The 16539-nt window shown below is 41.7% G+C and overlaps 1 pseudogene; it reads right to left on the reverse strand.

The window, feature by feature from the left end:
* Positions 1–1955: 1955 nt before the first annotated feature.
* Positions 1956–16539, reverse strand: part of LOC109759590 (chaperone protein dnaJ C76, chloroplastic-like) — a 115237-nt pseudogene continuing 100653 nt past the window's right edge.

The raw sequence follows: 16539 nt of genomic DNA on the forward strand, positions 1-16539 counted from the left end.
GTGGCACACCGCTCCTCTACACGCTCCCCTCGCCACTTGTGAGACCACCGCGGACCTCCACCCCTTGTCTTCGTAGGTCGTGATGGTCACGGCACCACACCGTCGTCGTTGGAGCACCAGCAGACCAAAATAAGTAAAATCTTCATACGTAGCTTAAAACAGACTAGCTTATGATATTTCTTGAGATGTTATCACTGTAATACTACACTTTGTACTATCACCTTCATTACTAAGTGTTTGACTATCAAGTATAGTAAATAAACATGTTATTGTTGTCACTTTTTAGTGTACTGCGAAAAACATTTTTTTTCGTAAGAGTGTTTTGTGTAGTGCAACTAAAATGTCACATAGGGGTGCGTTTCTCTATTTGAGATGCACAACACAAAAGGTTTCAACCAAATCACACAACCTGCGGTTTGAGTTAGGCCCTTGGCAATTTTTAAAGAAATTATAAGTTTGCCATTTACTCTATTTTCTCTACTTCTATCAAGTTGCTATTTATTATGCATTGCCTATTACCCACTTGAAACCAACCCAATCCTCCAGAAACCCAAGCGAGGGGGGGGGGTGTACGCATGGCCCAGTGGGACCCACTCAAATTTCACTAGAGTTAGCTTGTATTTCAAAGAAAATCGGAACTCAATATGGGTCTTAGGTCCACATGCTCCCATTACCTGAGCTTGAACTGTTGACATGTCATAGTTCTTTTTTGCAAGGAGATTTGTACAAGTAGTTGTCTCCACCAAAAACATACGAGTCCAAATGGCTTTCACTTTAAATTTAAGAAATATTTCAGCAACAACTGAATCACCGTAGTGAAATGAGTGATCTCCATTTGCATTTTGTCCAAAGGGCCAAAACATTCACTTGAATTCAACCAAATATTTGGAATTTCTTAAAAATATCTTGAAAAATATTGAAATTCCTGTGCACTACTGACATTTTTGGAATATTTTAACCGAAAAAGTGTTTTGTGTACTACCCATAATTAGATTGATACACAGAATTAGAGCTCGCATATCCTGCAAAAAGAAATAAAGCCAGGATCGCAAAGCTCTGGCTCATTGTGTTTTTGTACATTAGGTCGTCAAGCTTTCTGCAGGATGTTAGATTAGGACGCCGAATTAGAGACTAGCTTTTACGATTGTACTTAATGAAGCAGATCGACCAACGATATGCCATAACCTGATTTCTTAGCAGGTATCCAATTCTTCTTTACAAGAAATGAGGTTGACTTGCAATGCCCTCTCCTATTCAGCCTTGTATGAAGCATCATCCAGTCTAGGCCTGGCATTGTCCTAGAGTATATCCTCAGTTCGATCCTCATTGTGCTTTTGCAGCCAGAGCTGAGAAAGGTTGCAAAGGACGTTGTTGCCTTTCACCATGCAAGGCAAGAACGGGTATATATAAATGCCCCTGCTGCAGGGATCCCTAACCCTGTGTCCTCCCCATATGAAATAGAGTGCCACACGAGGGGGAGCAGGGATAGTTGGCAGTGAACCTGTGATCAAGATTGTGTAGATTGTAGAAGATGTGCAGCTGAATTGCTGGGCAGGGTCTCCTTTGGCAGATGTTGGCGCCGTCCGATACCTGTGTGTGTCAGGGGTTGCCGGTCGGGGATCTGCCAAAGGAAATTTGCCCCGGAATTCATCTGCACAAGCACAGACTGGAGAAGAGAAGATGGGTCTCAAGTTGCCTATGTGCGAATGTACATTATATATACTTGGTGTTACATTCTGAATGTATAACAGTTTGGTCCGTGTACTCTACAGGTCGTCAACATCAGCTACATCATCATTTACAGATGAAAAATGAGAAGCTTGGTAAAAAGAAAAAGGGAGCTACATCTTCTTGGTTATCTCTCTCTACGCACCATTAGACTATACTATGCAGGTAGCTAAATGTGATGAAACGGTATAAGTAGGAATCAGAATAAATATTCCTCTGTTCTGTTTTTACTCTTTGTTGCCTACGGCATCTGGAAGTTTGTATCTCGGAGGCCTGTCGGAACCTTTCCTTGAGTACTCTCTCCATCGCCTTGCAGCTGCTGCCGCGCTCCTTGCTCTCTCTGAAGCTTCTTCTTCATCTATTAGGTTTGGTTAATCAGAATCAGCAATATAAACCATATAGCAATAGACCGACAGTAAAGGGAACACGTTTGTTTTGAGGAAATATTAACCCATCTACTTCGTTGGGAAGGTGATGCGAATTTATCATGGTGTCGAGGTGTTGCTGCAATATATGTTATTTTCAGAAACATTACCGTTGCTTTGGTATCATGTTGGGGATCCCCACATATCACTCCAAGGGCTAGTCATGTCTGAATTATTTTGGTTCATCATCCGTGTTCTGATTTTTTCCTGTAAAAACACACAGGTTAACATACAAAACTTGTTTTAGCTCCCTTGCACTTCTTCAGTTCTGATCATACAATGAAAGTGGGAAATAATCATGAAATTCTCAAGAGCATATGGCATTATAAATATGAAAAAAATGGAAAGGAATTATACCAAAACTTTCGCTTGTCGCTTTTCCCAACTCGCACTTGCCTGCCAGGTAAAAGGTATATTAATAGCAAGTAACAACATATTAAAGCAGGCAGTATCTGCAGAACCCCAGATATTGAACAGAAGTAAACGGCATTTGTATTCAGGTAGCCTGAAGCCCTCGACATTGAGAAGGAATACATAATTTTGGGAGGATGCCTAAAGAGTAAATTTGATAAGAAAATAAAGTCACATGAATGAAGAGACTATTACCATACGAAATACGTTGGCTGAAACTCCCATCCCAGCATTCATCAGCCCAATCTGCCCAAATACGATACACACTTTGCATATTAGCGATTAAAAAATCATTTTCCCAATGCTGCTCATCCCTTTGTTATGGTCATGCCAAAATAGCTATGGGAGCAGGATTTTTTTTCTCAACTGACGTATGAAGCTTGGAGATAAATGAATAGAGATAGTTTGCATATTTATTTGCTTAGCTACATGCATGGATCACGGCATCACTCACACATCTAGCATATGTAAAGAGAGGACAGAGATATATATAATGGTAGACTAGCAGGTGCGGCTCTACACTCATTGTACAAAAATATTGAAGGGCAAAATAGTCATTGATTTTCATGTTTTCAAGTACAAGTACAGTGGTTGGCGTACCAGGCTCTCATCATGCAAGTGTTAAACATACCCATCGGCAATTCCCTCTGTCTCCGTCACATGCATCATCCTTAATTTGAGTTGCCTTCTTCAGCATATGCTAGTGGACGTCGAGCATATTCAAGATCAGTGATCGATTACAAGTTCACCAACACGAATGCTTGTAGAACGATCGAGCCCAGAATCGACAGCTAGCGGACCCAATCTCCTGGTCCGACGAACACTGCCTATATATTTGTCGGTCGAGAAGGAGAAACCTCGGACTTGAAGAGTAGGTGGCGTGAGTCTAACATGTGCAAGCCACGGCAAAGGGCCCAACGACCAATGTACGAGGCCATGCATTCCTGGGCGGGTCTCCTTTGGGAGTAGCCTGATCAAAAATCCAGCCACTGCCAAAGGAGACTTGCCCAGCGATGCAGCTTTTGCGCCCCCATATGGAAACATCATGCACGGTGTCTGGTTTGCATAGCCACGTAGTTGCTTCCTTCACTAGTAGAAAAAGGGCCTATTGTCCAGGTTCGTAAGGCCCATTTGTCCCGGTTGTTGAACCGGGACTAAAGGATCGTTACTAAAGTCCTAGGCCTTTAGTCCCGGTTCTTACACGAACCGGACAGATGGGCCTCCACGTGGCCGGTGCGGCAAGCCCAGGCAGGAGGGCCTTTGGTCCCGGTTGGTGGCACCAACTGTGGACCAATAGGCATCCACGCATCAACAGCTGTCAGGAGCTGAGTTTTTTTTGAAAGGGGGTGGGTTTAGGGGGTTTGGGGGGGGGGGGGGGGGGGGTAATAGGCGTCCACGCATTATTGTTTACGCACTTCATATTGTTCGTTAGAGTAGCCCTGCTCACAGGTTGTGTGGCGGATGGACTCGCAAACGTAGTATCCACAGTAATTATTCCCAGCTTCCTGCCACAACCACCTTACAAGAAATAGAGGTCAATCAAACTGATAAGCAAGCATGCTATAAATGGTATTGATGAAACTAGCGCTTGAATCACTAGGAGATGCGCAGAACATGCTAGTAGTACTTACTTTCGGGTGTCTAAATTGCAGCTTCTTCGGCAGTCTCGGAGCTTTTGAGGTGAATTTTGTCCAAACCCTGCCAGACAAAGAAACAATTACTTGATATCAGGAAATGAACAAAGTTGCCGATATAGTGCGATAATGATTGATTTAACTTACTTCTCGAGCATTTCAGTCATGTCCGCATACTCCTGGGGATCTTTTCGTCTCGAGTCTAAGACGGTTACTAGTCCCTGCTCAAGCTTAATCTCTAGGAGAATATAGTGGAACCTGCGCACGCATGCATAACTCATCAATTACATTACTATAACCTGGACTAATAAGGGAAACCGAATATGCACAAGACAGTAACACTCACTTGAAGTTGTAAGGAAAGAGTATTGTATCTTTGTTTTCATTTATTACCAACGATCGTAGCAAGTTGGCCTCGGTTTCTCTGGCCTTAAATTTAACCGTATATGCATCTATGAGATTTGTGTTAATGAACCCAATATCACCGATTTATCTTTTCTTCAATTCGGCGAACTTCAATCTGCATAATATAGTGAGGATAATTATATATACATGCAATGAAAGAGCTGACCTATATATAGAGACTTAATGACTGAAGTAGTACTTATAGACAATAGCAAGCGACCATTAATTTATCTAGGGCCTTTTGATTGAAAAACTGGAAAAACTCCTCAAATGGAACATTCAACAGATCAATTCCAACGAGGTCATGCTCCCCTTTAACTATCAGCGTCAAAATATTCATCCCCCAGGCTCTCTGCAGGTTTTCATGTACCAATCATGGAATCTTCGCATCATCGTTGTTAGAGATCTTTCATCTTTGACGAGAGGCTTTCCGTAATGGTATCTGTGTTCGTCCACCTCCAAGAAATCATAATGTACATCGTCGGGCAGGTAATCTTCAAGATTGGTATAACCGGGCACCATCCTCGGATCATTAGCGACGATATCGCTAGACACCTTCAGCGGGGGGCACGATTGGTTCGCTTGTTCGCCGAGCTGGGCAATTTTATTCCCAGCTCGTCGTTCTGCTAACCTTTAATCACTGATAGTACTTCCCGACCGCTCCGCTTCGATAAATGACTTTTCAATAATGCGCTCATAGTTGCCTTTCGGCGGAGACTTTGGTGGTTTCTTCAGGGCAGCCAGAGTGCGCTTCGCTTTCACCGGATCTATCTTCTCCTCCGGAGGTGGATGTTTCTTCGCTTTCACCCCTTCAAAGAAGTTCGTCACTTCGGCTTGCACGATCTTCGCGTTTTACGCCACGCTCCTCTCGTATGGTAACTTCTCCAGAGGCTTGAGAGATGGACCGAATCTGTATTGCCTTCCGCCTCTGGCTGTACTGCTAGACGCCGGAGCAGACGGAGCGGCTGCGGCTGTCTTCTTTCCTTGCTTACTTGGCGGAGGAGAAGGACTACGACGCGCCGGAGCGTGCATCGGTGTCACGTTGTTGTGTGTAACATGCATGCATGTAGTTGGCTGGTCATAGGTGGTTGCCGAGTCACTTGGATCAAGGAGTGAGTTTAGGCCGTTGCTAGTAGTGCATGCCGTGGGTTGTTAGGATAAGTGGTGCGTCCAAGTTGTTAGCTGGATGTGGATGTGGTTAGTTAGTTAGTGCGTGGAGTTGGGGCCGGCTCGCGTGTGTGTGCACCGGGTATAAAGACCATACCATGTACTCATCGAGGCGCTGTGGTGTGTTGCCGAGCCGGGGTATGTGTCCAATCTAAAGAAAAGTGAGGCCGTTCGTGCGGTCGAGGCGCCGTTTATCAGGGTGGTGCCGTTTGTGCGGCATTGTTGTTTGTCGCCTGGAAAATTCAGTGTGCTTCTCTTCTTTCTCCTACCTCCGTTCGAGCGTGAGTGCAACGCAAGAGAGAGAGCTAGAGTTCATCCCGGGTTTGTTCCCACACGTGCCTCGTCCAGAGCGCTGGGCCAATGTAAGCTTCTTCCTCGTGCACAATCTGAACAGCTCAGGGAAGAGCACGTCCAAGCTGGCATGAAGAAGCGGAGGTTCTTTCCACAAGCTGATCCGCTGCCCATTACCCAGATCTGAACAGCCAATGTCCTGATCCAAGGTGTGAGAAGCACTGATATGCATGCTATGCACCTACGTACGCCGGCTATCGGCCGGCACGCTTGCGAATGATATCAGTGGCTTGGACAGTTGACAGAGTGTTGCAATCATGTCCCAATTCGCATGCTGTCTGTATTCTGCACTGGTGGAAATTGTATGTTTTGCGATCTTTTTTGGCACATTTCTTATGGCACAAAATTAACCATCCTGATAAGTATGATTCACAAATGGGACATAATTGATGGAGCTCTGGCATAACTTCATGTCGTCTCCTTGGGCCGATGAGATTAGCATCTCTCATCATGCGTGCACGACGATGAGATTTGGTGGCATACACTATGGATCATTTAAGGGGTTCAACGACAACGACTACAACTCTGGTGTGCTGGTCCTTGGGGACACATGCATGAAGACCTCACGGTTGTCGTCAACAATGTCATGTTGGCTCCTGTAAGGGAGCAGCGACTGTGTCAACTCGACGGTTCATTTTGACAGGCAGTGCTTGTTGGTGGCCTGAAGATCTCGATGTAATTCTTATTATGTTTTGGTGCTTTCTACTTCCGATGAACCTTTATAATAGATCCGTGTCTTTGTTGCAAAAAACAAATATAATGATAATATAGAAACCCCAAAACTTTAGTCTAATAAAAATTGACACATACGAACACATCTATATATGATTGTGGAGTTTTCTTCTTTAGTTTTTGCACTTTTAATTGTGAATCTAGGGGGGGGGGGCTCTAGATCTCGGGCTCAAAACCATTTCTGCCTATAAATTTTTATTGAAAAATGTGACTAGTTGTGGTCTACATAGAAAAAACAAGTTTTAACTAAATAAACAGCACCATTTAAAGTGTTCCAGGAGCTAGATGGTAGTATTAAATTTGGTTTAGACTTTAAAAACTCGTATGGTACATGACAAAGCAAAATCATAAACGTTTTTCATAGTTTCTAAAAACTTCGACATGCCTCCACTGATATCCGGTCTATACAAGTTCGAAAATCTGCATTCCACAAAAATAAAAGTTCAAAAATCTACACACTCTGAAAGTTAACTTCGATGAAGCCCATGCGAGTGCGACCCCTCTCGTCCGTGCTCGGGGAGCAAGTCACGACCGTCAGATCGGAGAGACCGCAGACGAGTCTCCTCGAAATTGACGAAACAAGAACCACCGGGGGACATGCTCTGAGATATCCTACGAATCACCCGCCTTTCTTGCTAGTGCTATATTTCGCCTTTATTTATTCCAGTGGTCTCAGTCGGGAGGAATAAATATGCATAATCACTGGTAGAAAAAAGGCCTTTAGTCCCGGTTCGCAAAGGCCTTTAGTCCCGGCTGTGCAACCGGGACTAAATATGCGCGACTAAAGACCCCCCCTTTAGTCGCGCCTCTTACGAACCGCGACTAAAGGCTTTAGTCCCGGTTCTCGTGGCTAACCGGGACTAAAGGCCTCCTCCGCAGGTTTAAACCTGGTTGCGAATTTTTTTAATTTTTTTTATTTTCAAATTTCTGAATTATTTTAACCTCTAATCACTGCTCAATTTATCCTCTAATCTCTAATCACCCCTCATCACTGCTCAATTTATCCTCTAATCTCTAATCACCCCTCATCATTCCAAATCATCTAATTCTCCCTCGTTTCCAAGTCTACACTTGTTGTTTTCCTGACAATAGTAGGATGTCAATTCTATTAACCCTCAGGAATTTAGCTTGAGCATGAAGTGACACATTTCACTGTTTGAGTTTGAAACTATTGTTTTAAAAAACAATGATTATTTAGTAACACTAATATTTTTGGAATAATTAGTTTGACCATTGTTTGACCACTGTTTGACCAGATTTGACCAAAATTTAAAAAAACTGAAATAATTATTTAGTAACACTAATATTCTAGAATAATTAGTTTGACCATTGTTTGACCACAGTTTGACCACAATTTGAAATTTTTTTATTTTTTTGCCTCTCCAGATCTTAAAAGCCCCGTATCTTTTTTTCTGTTAGATTTTTGAGGATTTTGAAAATGTTTAACGGGGTTCCCCCGTTTAAATTCGGATGTAACTTCTCGAGTAGATGATTTTTCATATAAAAAACTTTTTCATCTGAGTTCGTATGCAAAAGTTATGCCCATTTTAAGAAATTCCAGAGAGATTTTGCAAATAAAGTCGAAATTCATATTTGTTAATTTTCCCAACAACTAGACCACATATCACATGGGAAACTTATTTTATTTTATTTTTTTGACATTTTCATCATTTTCTTTTGTTTTTTCTAAAACTGAAAAGGCGATCCACGGGGGGGAGGGGGGTAGAGTTTGAAAATGAGGCATTTAGTCCCGGTTGGTCTGGCCAACCGCGACTAAAGGACTAACCTTTAGTCCCGGTTGGTCTGGCCAACCGCGACTAAAGGACTAACCTTGGTCTGGCTAACCGCGACTAAAGGACTAACCTTTAGTCCCGGTTGGTCTGGCCAACCGCGACTAAAGGCCTTCGGGCCAGCCTGAGGACCTTTAGTCCCGGTTGGCCAGGCCAACCGCGACTAAAGCCCCTCCCGTCCGCCAGCCGTCGATCGAGCGCGCTGGGCCCAGGTAGTTGGTCGCGGGTCTCCTCCCGAACCGCGACTAAAGACCCCTTTGGTCACGGTTCGATTATTTTGGGGACTAATGGGGCGTATGGAAGCCTCTTTTTCTACTAGTGAATCTACCCCAGAAAGTAGCTAGCGTGGCTTAGGGATCAGTCTACTGCTAGATCCCGTTTACTTTGGTCCAAATCTGAATGTTAATCTTCAATGAAGTCTTTGGAGTAGTTCGCAGTATATCACTAAGAGCAAAGTTGCAGCGACCAAACCGAAGAGTGCACACGAGTCTCCACGCGCGAGATCGAGTAGGGTCCATCCAAAGAACATGCTCTTGGATGTCCAATTTCCTTTCTCGCTACCAGATCTTGTCGCCTTTCCGCGATTCCGTTCCAACTTTATGCGGTGTCTATGATATGGTGTCTATGATAACATAGAACAAATACAATGATACAATGATAATATAGAACCCACCCCCCCCCCCCTCTCCCCCAAAAAATGGTCAAATAGAAATTGAAAGATACATATAACGCATCTATATATGATGTGGTGTTTTTTTCCTCTAGCTTTTGCACTTTTAAATATATATCTAAAAAAAGGGCTCTAGAGCTCGGGCTCAAAAATATTTGTGCCTACAAATTGTTATTGAAAAATATGACTAGTTGTAGTCTGCATAGAAAAAACAAGTTTTAACTAAATAAATATCACCATTTGAAGTGTTCCAGGAGGTAGATGGTAGTATTAAATTTGGTTTAGACTTTAAAAACTCATATGTTACATCACAAGCAAAATCATAAAAGTTTTTTTAATTTTTAAAACTTCAACGTGCCTCCACTAATACCCGGTCTATGCAATTTCAAAAATCTGCATTCCCACAAGAACAAAAGTTCGAAAATCTGCACGCTGTGAAAGTTAACTTCGATGAAGCCCGTGCAAATGCGACCCTCTCTCGTCCGTGCTCTCCGTGCTCAGGAAGCAAATCACGACCGTCAGATCGTAGAGAACGCAAATGAGTCTCTACGAAACTGAGGAACCAAGAGCCACCGGGGGACATGCTCTCGGATATCCTAACCTATCACCTGCCTTTCTTGCTCGCGCTATATTCCGTCCTTATTAATTCCAGCGGTCTCAGTTCAGAGGAATAAATCTACAGAATCTACCTCAGAAAGTTGCTAGCGTGGCTTAGGGATCAGTCTGCTGCTAGATCCCGTTTACTTCGGTCCAAATCTGGATTAAATATTGCATTATGACAGAGTAAAGTCCAAATCTGAAAGTTAAAAGTCGATGAAGTCTATGGAGTATAGTTTGCAGTATATCACTAACACTCCTAAAAAAAGAAGTATATCATTAACCTGTAGTGTGAGCCAGGTCTGAACGCCGGAGCAAAGTTGCAGCAACCGAAGAGGGTGAACGAGTCTCCGCGCACGAGATCGAGCAGGGTCCATCCAAAGAACATGCTCTTGGATATCCAATTTCCTTTCTTGCTTCGCCTTTTCGCGATTCTGTTCCAACTTTATGCCGGTGAGGTGATCTAGGGAAAATAATAAAGGCACGCTAGGCGCCGGTCAACCGGCCCAAAATTCGTCCGGCCACCCCTCGGCCGTGCGATTAGCGCATCCTGTACCATTCAGATCTTACCCCCTCGCACCTTCTGTATCCCTTGTGCCGCACAGCAAACTCAGCGTGCCGCTCCTCCTCGCGCTCCCCTCGCCACTCATCATATCACCATGGACCTCCACCCCTTGTCTGCGTAGGTTGCGATAGTCACGGCACCACACCGTCATCGTTGGAGCACCAGCAGACCGAAATACATAAAACCTCCATACATAGCTTAAAACAGACTAGCTTATGATATTTCTTGTGATGTTATCACTGTAATACTACACTTTGTACTATCACTTTCATTACTAAGTGTTTGACTATCAAGTAGAGTAAATAAACATGTTCTATGTTTTGTGCCAACATGCTTATGGATAAACATCGTTATTGATGTGACTTTTTAGTGTAACGCATAAAACACTTTTCTGGTCATGTGGGGGCGCGCCGGAGGGTGGTGGTGTGGGGGTGGGGGTGCGCATTTCTCTGTTTGAGATGCGCTACGCAAAAAGTTTCAACCAAATCACACAACCACTGCTGTTTGAGTTAGGCCTTCTTGGTGATTTTTAAAAGCAATTGCAAATTTGACATTTACTCTGGTTTCTCTATTTTATCAAGTTGCTATTTCTTATGCATTGCCAATTACCCACTTGAAACCAACCCAATCCGCCTGAAACCCGAACCGGGGGGGGGGGGGGGTCTACGCAGAGCTTGCTTGTAATTCAAAGAAAATCGGAACTCAATATGGGGCTTTGGTCCACATGCTCCCATTAGCTGAGCTTGAGCTGTTGAAATGTCACGGGTACTTAATATCTTTAGATTTATACAGTTCTTTTTTGCAAGGAGATTTGTACAAGTAACTGTCTCCACTAAAAACAAATGTGTCCATATTGTTTTCACTTTCAATTTCAGAAATATTTCAGCAACAACCGAAATCACCGCAGTGAATTTAGTGATCTCCGTTTTGCATTTTGTCCAAAGAGCTAAAACATTCACTTGAATTCAACCAAATATTTGGAATTTCTTAAAATATTTTGACAAATATTGAAATTCATGTGCACTTCCGACATTTTTGAAATATTTTAACCAAAAGGTAAATATTATAGTGTCTACTCAAGTTCAGTGAACTTCATTGACATCTCGCTGGAAGTGAAAACCATTTTGCATATTCACAGGCTACCAAAAATCAAACATCACCCCTTACATTATAGATGTACAATCCTGCTATATTGCTTGGACTTACTATTGATGTGCTAATAGTCATGGCCAGCCCTTTAATGATAACTAGCATAGTGTTTGCAAAATTGTGAGGAAAACTGTTCTAATTACCTTTGAACGAAGGTCTGGCATATTTACTTATTTGTGATTTTTGATAATCATGTGCAATAATAATTTATGGGAGACTACACATCATTAAAGTTAGCCCATGGAATTTACAGGATACTACCCATAATTAGATCGATACACAGAATTAGAGCTCGCATGTCCCGCAAAAAGAAATAGAGCAAGGGTCACAAAGCTCTAGCTGAATGTGTTTTCGTACATTATGTCGTCAAGCTTTCTACATGATGTTATATTAGGACGTTGCATTAGAGACTAGCTTTTACTATTATACTTAGCGAAGCAGATCGATCGAGGAGATGCCCAAAACCTGATTCCTTAGCAGGTATATGATTCTTCTTTACAGGAGATGAGCTTGACCACAGACCACCCATGCGTTGCAATTCCTTCTCCTATTCAGCCTTGTATGAAGCATCATTCAATCTAGGCTGGCGTTATAATAGAGTACGTTAGGTCGTCAAGCTGCTCCAAAGGACGTTGCTGCCTTGCACCATGCAAGACAAGAACGGGTATAAATGCCCCTGCTGCAGGGTGATCACTAACCATGTGTGCTCCCCAGATGAAACAGAGTGCCACACCAGGGGATAGGGGAGAGTTGGCTGGGATCATGATCAGGTAGAAGATGTGCAGCTGAATTGCTGGCCAGGGTCACCTTTGGCAGATGTTTGCACCATCTCATACTAGTGTGTGTGTTGGGGGTTGCCGGTCGGGGGTCTGCCAAACGAAAATTTCCCTGAAATTCATCTTCACAAGCACAGACTGGAGAAGAGAAGATGGGTCTCAAGTTGCCTATGTGTGAATGTACACTATATATACTTGGTGTTACATTCTGAATGTTTTACAGTTGAGTTCGGTTTGTGTGCTCTACAGGCCGTCAACATCATTATTGATAACTTGCCCAGAACCCTGACAAAACAAACTTAGTGTGGTTTATCCTTGTTGATAACTTGCCCATAACCCTGACAGAGCAACCTCATTATTGATTTCCAGTTTCAACTTGATGCATTGCTTCACACCTTCAGGACAATGGTTCACAAAAAATAGAGGATTTATCCTTTTTGATAACTTGCCTAGAAACCTGACAGAACAAACTTAGTGTGGAATCCAATGTAGCCATACTACGAGTATCACTTCTAGAAAATAAGATGTTGTCATCTACGAAAAAAGATGTGAAATAGGTGGACCAAAATGCCATTCCGGATACCATGTAGCTCACCACAACTCTCTTTACTAAATAACAAACTTGACAGACATTGCATAGAAGGAACTAGTAGGGACTTATAGGATCACCTTGCCGGATGCCCCGAGAAGGAACCACAGGATTAGTCAACTCACCATTAACTCTGACAATATATCAGACATTAGTGACAAATATCGTCATAGATTGAATCCATACCGAGGCAAAGCCAAGCTTGCAAAGACATATATGAAGATAATCTCATTCGACGCAATCATACGCCTTTATCATATCAATCTTCCGAGCAAAGAAAGGTTGTTTCGCATGTTGCCGACGAATACTGTGTAAGATCATTTTAGTGCAAAAGCAACCATCTTCGTCAGTGCGAAAACAACAAGTTTAAGTAAACATGGTGTATGTTAAAATCAACAGTTTGAAGAGATTTATACTGATTTTTTGTACTTCACTATAACCTATATTGTCACTAAATATATGTCATGTTCTATTGATTTTCATTCGGTTATCCATAAACATTTGTCACAAGCATAACTAATAGGAGTAACATTGCAATCACATTTTTTTAATATGAAGTTGTGTATTTTTCATACAATACTAGTAATATTTTTCATACAAATGTTCTATTGTTATTGTGCTAAATCAAAGTTGTATTTTGTATTTTATTTTATTTTTTAGTTAGTGTTAGAAAAAACATTTACAATCTATTTATGGCATTACATCATAAAATATTTATACATCTGAATTATTTATATGTGCCCTTGTCCATAGTATTTGGTAGAACATACTAGATTGTACTAATCTAATACATTGTTTGATACAAGTTTCTAGAGTGCAAGAGTATCAAGTTTAGGAGTAACAAAATAATAAATTCTAGTTCACTCCAACAACCATAAAATGAATTCTAGAGTGTGTATGAGTTGTCCATAGTAGATTCGTCTCAATCCCCTTATACGATCTTGGTCATTTGTGGTACTCCTTTGTTTGTCGAATTGTATATTTAGGGATGAATAGTTAGCCATGGGCACATGCCTATTGTCCATTGTGTTTGTATCGAAATCATAACTTTTTGTTATAGGCATGAGTATTTAGAACTTCATTACGATGTTATGTTCTCCACTTGATTTCTATTTTTTTGCACGGACAAATTATTGTAAGCTCCCCATGATGTGTACTCAGTCTAGAGATACCAGCAATTTTAGAATACCCACTTGAAATCAGGACATTCCTCCTGAAACCTAGGAGGGAGACAGGAGTCTATGCCTTCCCCAGCGGGATCCACTAAAATTTCACTAGAATTGGCTTGTATAAAGAGTACTTAATATCGTTAGATGTGTATAGTTATTTTTTTGTAGGGAGATTTATGCAAGTAGTTATCTCAACTACAAAAATCTAGTTCCATATGGTTTTCACTTTCAGTTTCAGAAATATTTCGGAAACAGCCAAAACCACGGTGATTTTTGTTTGCATTTCGGCCAAAGGGTCAAACATTCTCTTGAATTCAACCAAATGTTTGAAATTTTGTGAAAAATGTTTTGGAAAGTTATTTAAATTCCACTACAAAAATCTAGGTCCATATGGTGTACTACTGAATTTGTTGAAATATTTTAACCGAGGGTTAAATATTTTAGTGTCTATTGAAATTCAGTGAATTTCATTGACATTGCACTAGAAGTGAAAACCATCTGATGAAACCAACACACTAAGATTCTTATTCATAAGCTATACTAATATTGCTTGGACTTGCTATTACTGGACAAATATTCATGGCCATTTATTATGAACTAGCACGGTGTCCGCATAATCATGAGGAAAACACTTTTAATTATCTTCGACAAAAGGGTGGGTATATTTATTTAATTATGATTTTTTTATAATCATGCACAATAAGATCGATACACATCACTAGAGCTAGCCGATGGAAATTACAGGAGACTACCCATCATCAGATCGATACACATAATTAGAGCTTGCATATATCCCACAAGAAGAAATAGAGCGAGGGTGACAAAGCTCTGACTGGTTATGTTTTTGTACATTAGGTCGTCAAACTTTTTTGTACATGATTTTAGATTAGAATGCTGAATTAGACACTAGTTTTTACAATTGTACTGAGCGAAGCAGACCGATCGAGGATATGCCTATAACCTGATTTCTTAGCAGGTATCTGATTCTTCTTTACCGGAAATGAGCTTGACCACCCATGCATTGCAATGGCCTCTCTTATTCAGCCTTATATGAAGCATCATTCAGTCTAGGGCTGGCATTGTCCAAGAGTATATCCTCAGTTCATTCCTCATTGTGCCTTTGCAGCCAGAGTTCAGAAAGGTGCATAGCTGCTGCAAAGGACGCTGCTGCCTTGCACCATGCAAGACAAGATCGGGTATAAATGCCCCTGCTGCAGGGTGATCACTAACTATGTGTGCTCGCCAGATGAAACAGAGCGCCACACGAGGGGGAGCAGTGAGAGTTTGTTGTGAACCTGTGATCATTATTGTGTAGAAGATGTTCAGCTGAATTGCTGGGCAGGGTCTCCTTTGGCAGATGTTGGCGCCATCCGACACCAGGGTGTGTCGGTGGTTGCCGGCCGGGCTGCTGCCAAAGGAAATTTGCCCCGGAGTTCATCTGCACAAGCACAGGTAAAGCGAAGATGCATGGGTCTCAGGCCAAGGCGTGAATGTACACTATACACTTGATGTTACACTTTGAATGTTTTACAGATGGGTCTGTGTACTCTACAACTCTTTAACATCAGCTACATCATCATTTATAGATGAAAAATGAGAAGCTTGGCAGAAAGAAAAAGGGAGCTACATCTTCTTGGTTATCTATCTCTACACACCATGCATTAGATTATACTATGCAGGTAGCTAAATGTGATGAAACGATATAAGCAGGAATCAGAATAACTATTCCTCTATTCTGCTACTACTCTTTGTTGCCTACTGCATCTGGAAGTTTGTATCTCGGAGGTCTATTGGCACCTTTCCTTGAGTATTCTCTCCATCGCCTAGCAGATGCTGCCGCTCTGTTCACTCTCTCTGATGCTTCTTCATCTTCTGTTTGATTTTGATTAACCTGATTCCGTAATACAACCATATAGGAATGAACAGACAGTAAGAGAACACATTTGTTTTCAGTCAATATTGTTCTATCGGCTTCGTAGGAAAGTGATGCTAATTCATTATGGTACCAACTAAAGAGGTATCACTATAAGATATGTTTTTTAAAATGTAAGGATTTTATTGAGGATATGTTATTTGCAGAAACATTACCCGTGTTCTGGTATTGCGTTGGAGATCCCCAGATATCACTCCAAGGGCTAGTCGTGTCCGAATTATTTTGGTTCATCATATGTGTTCTGATTTTTTTCCTGTAAAAACACACAGGTTAACATACAAAACTTGTTTTAGCTCCCTTGCAACTCTGTTTTTAGTGTGATGTTTTTCGACTCTCGGATTAACTTCACATCACTTTTCCACTATGTAGCATATATATGATCCTTTTGAAGAAATCCAGTATGGTGTTTCCGATATCCAATGTCTAACTGTCCATGGCCGAGGATGGC

Source organism: Aegilops tauschii, chromosome 1 (genome assembly GCF_002575655.3).
Source record: "Aegilops tauschii subsp. strangulata cultivar AL8/78 chromosome 1, Aet v6.0, whole genome shotgun sequence".
Classification (NCBI taxonomy): Eukaryota; Viridiplantae; Streptophyta; class Magnoliopsida; order Poales; family Poaceae; genus Aegilops; species Aegilops tauschii.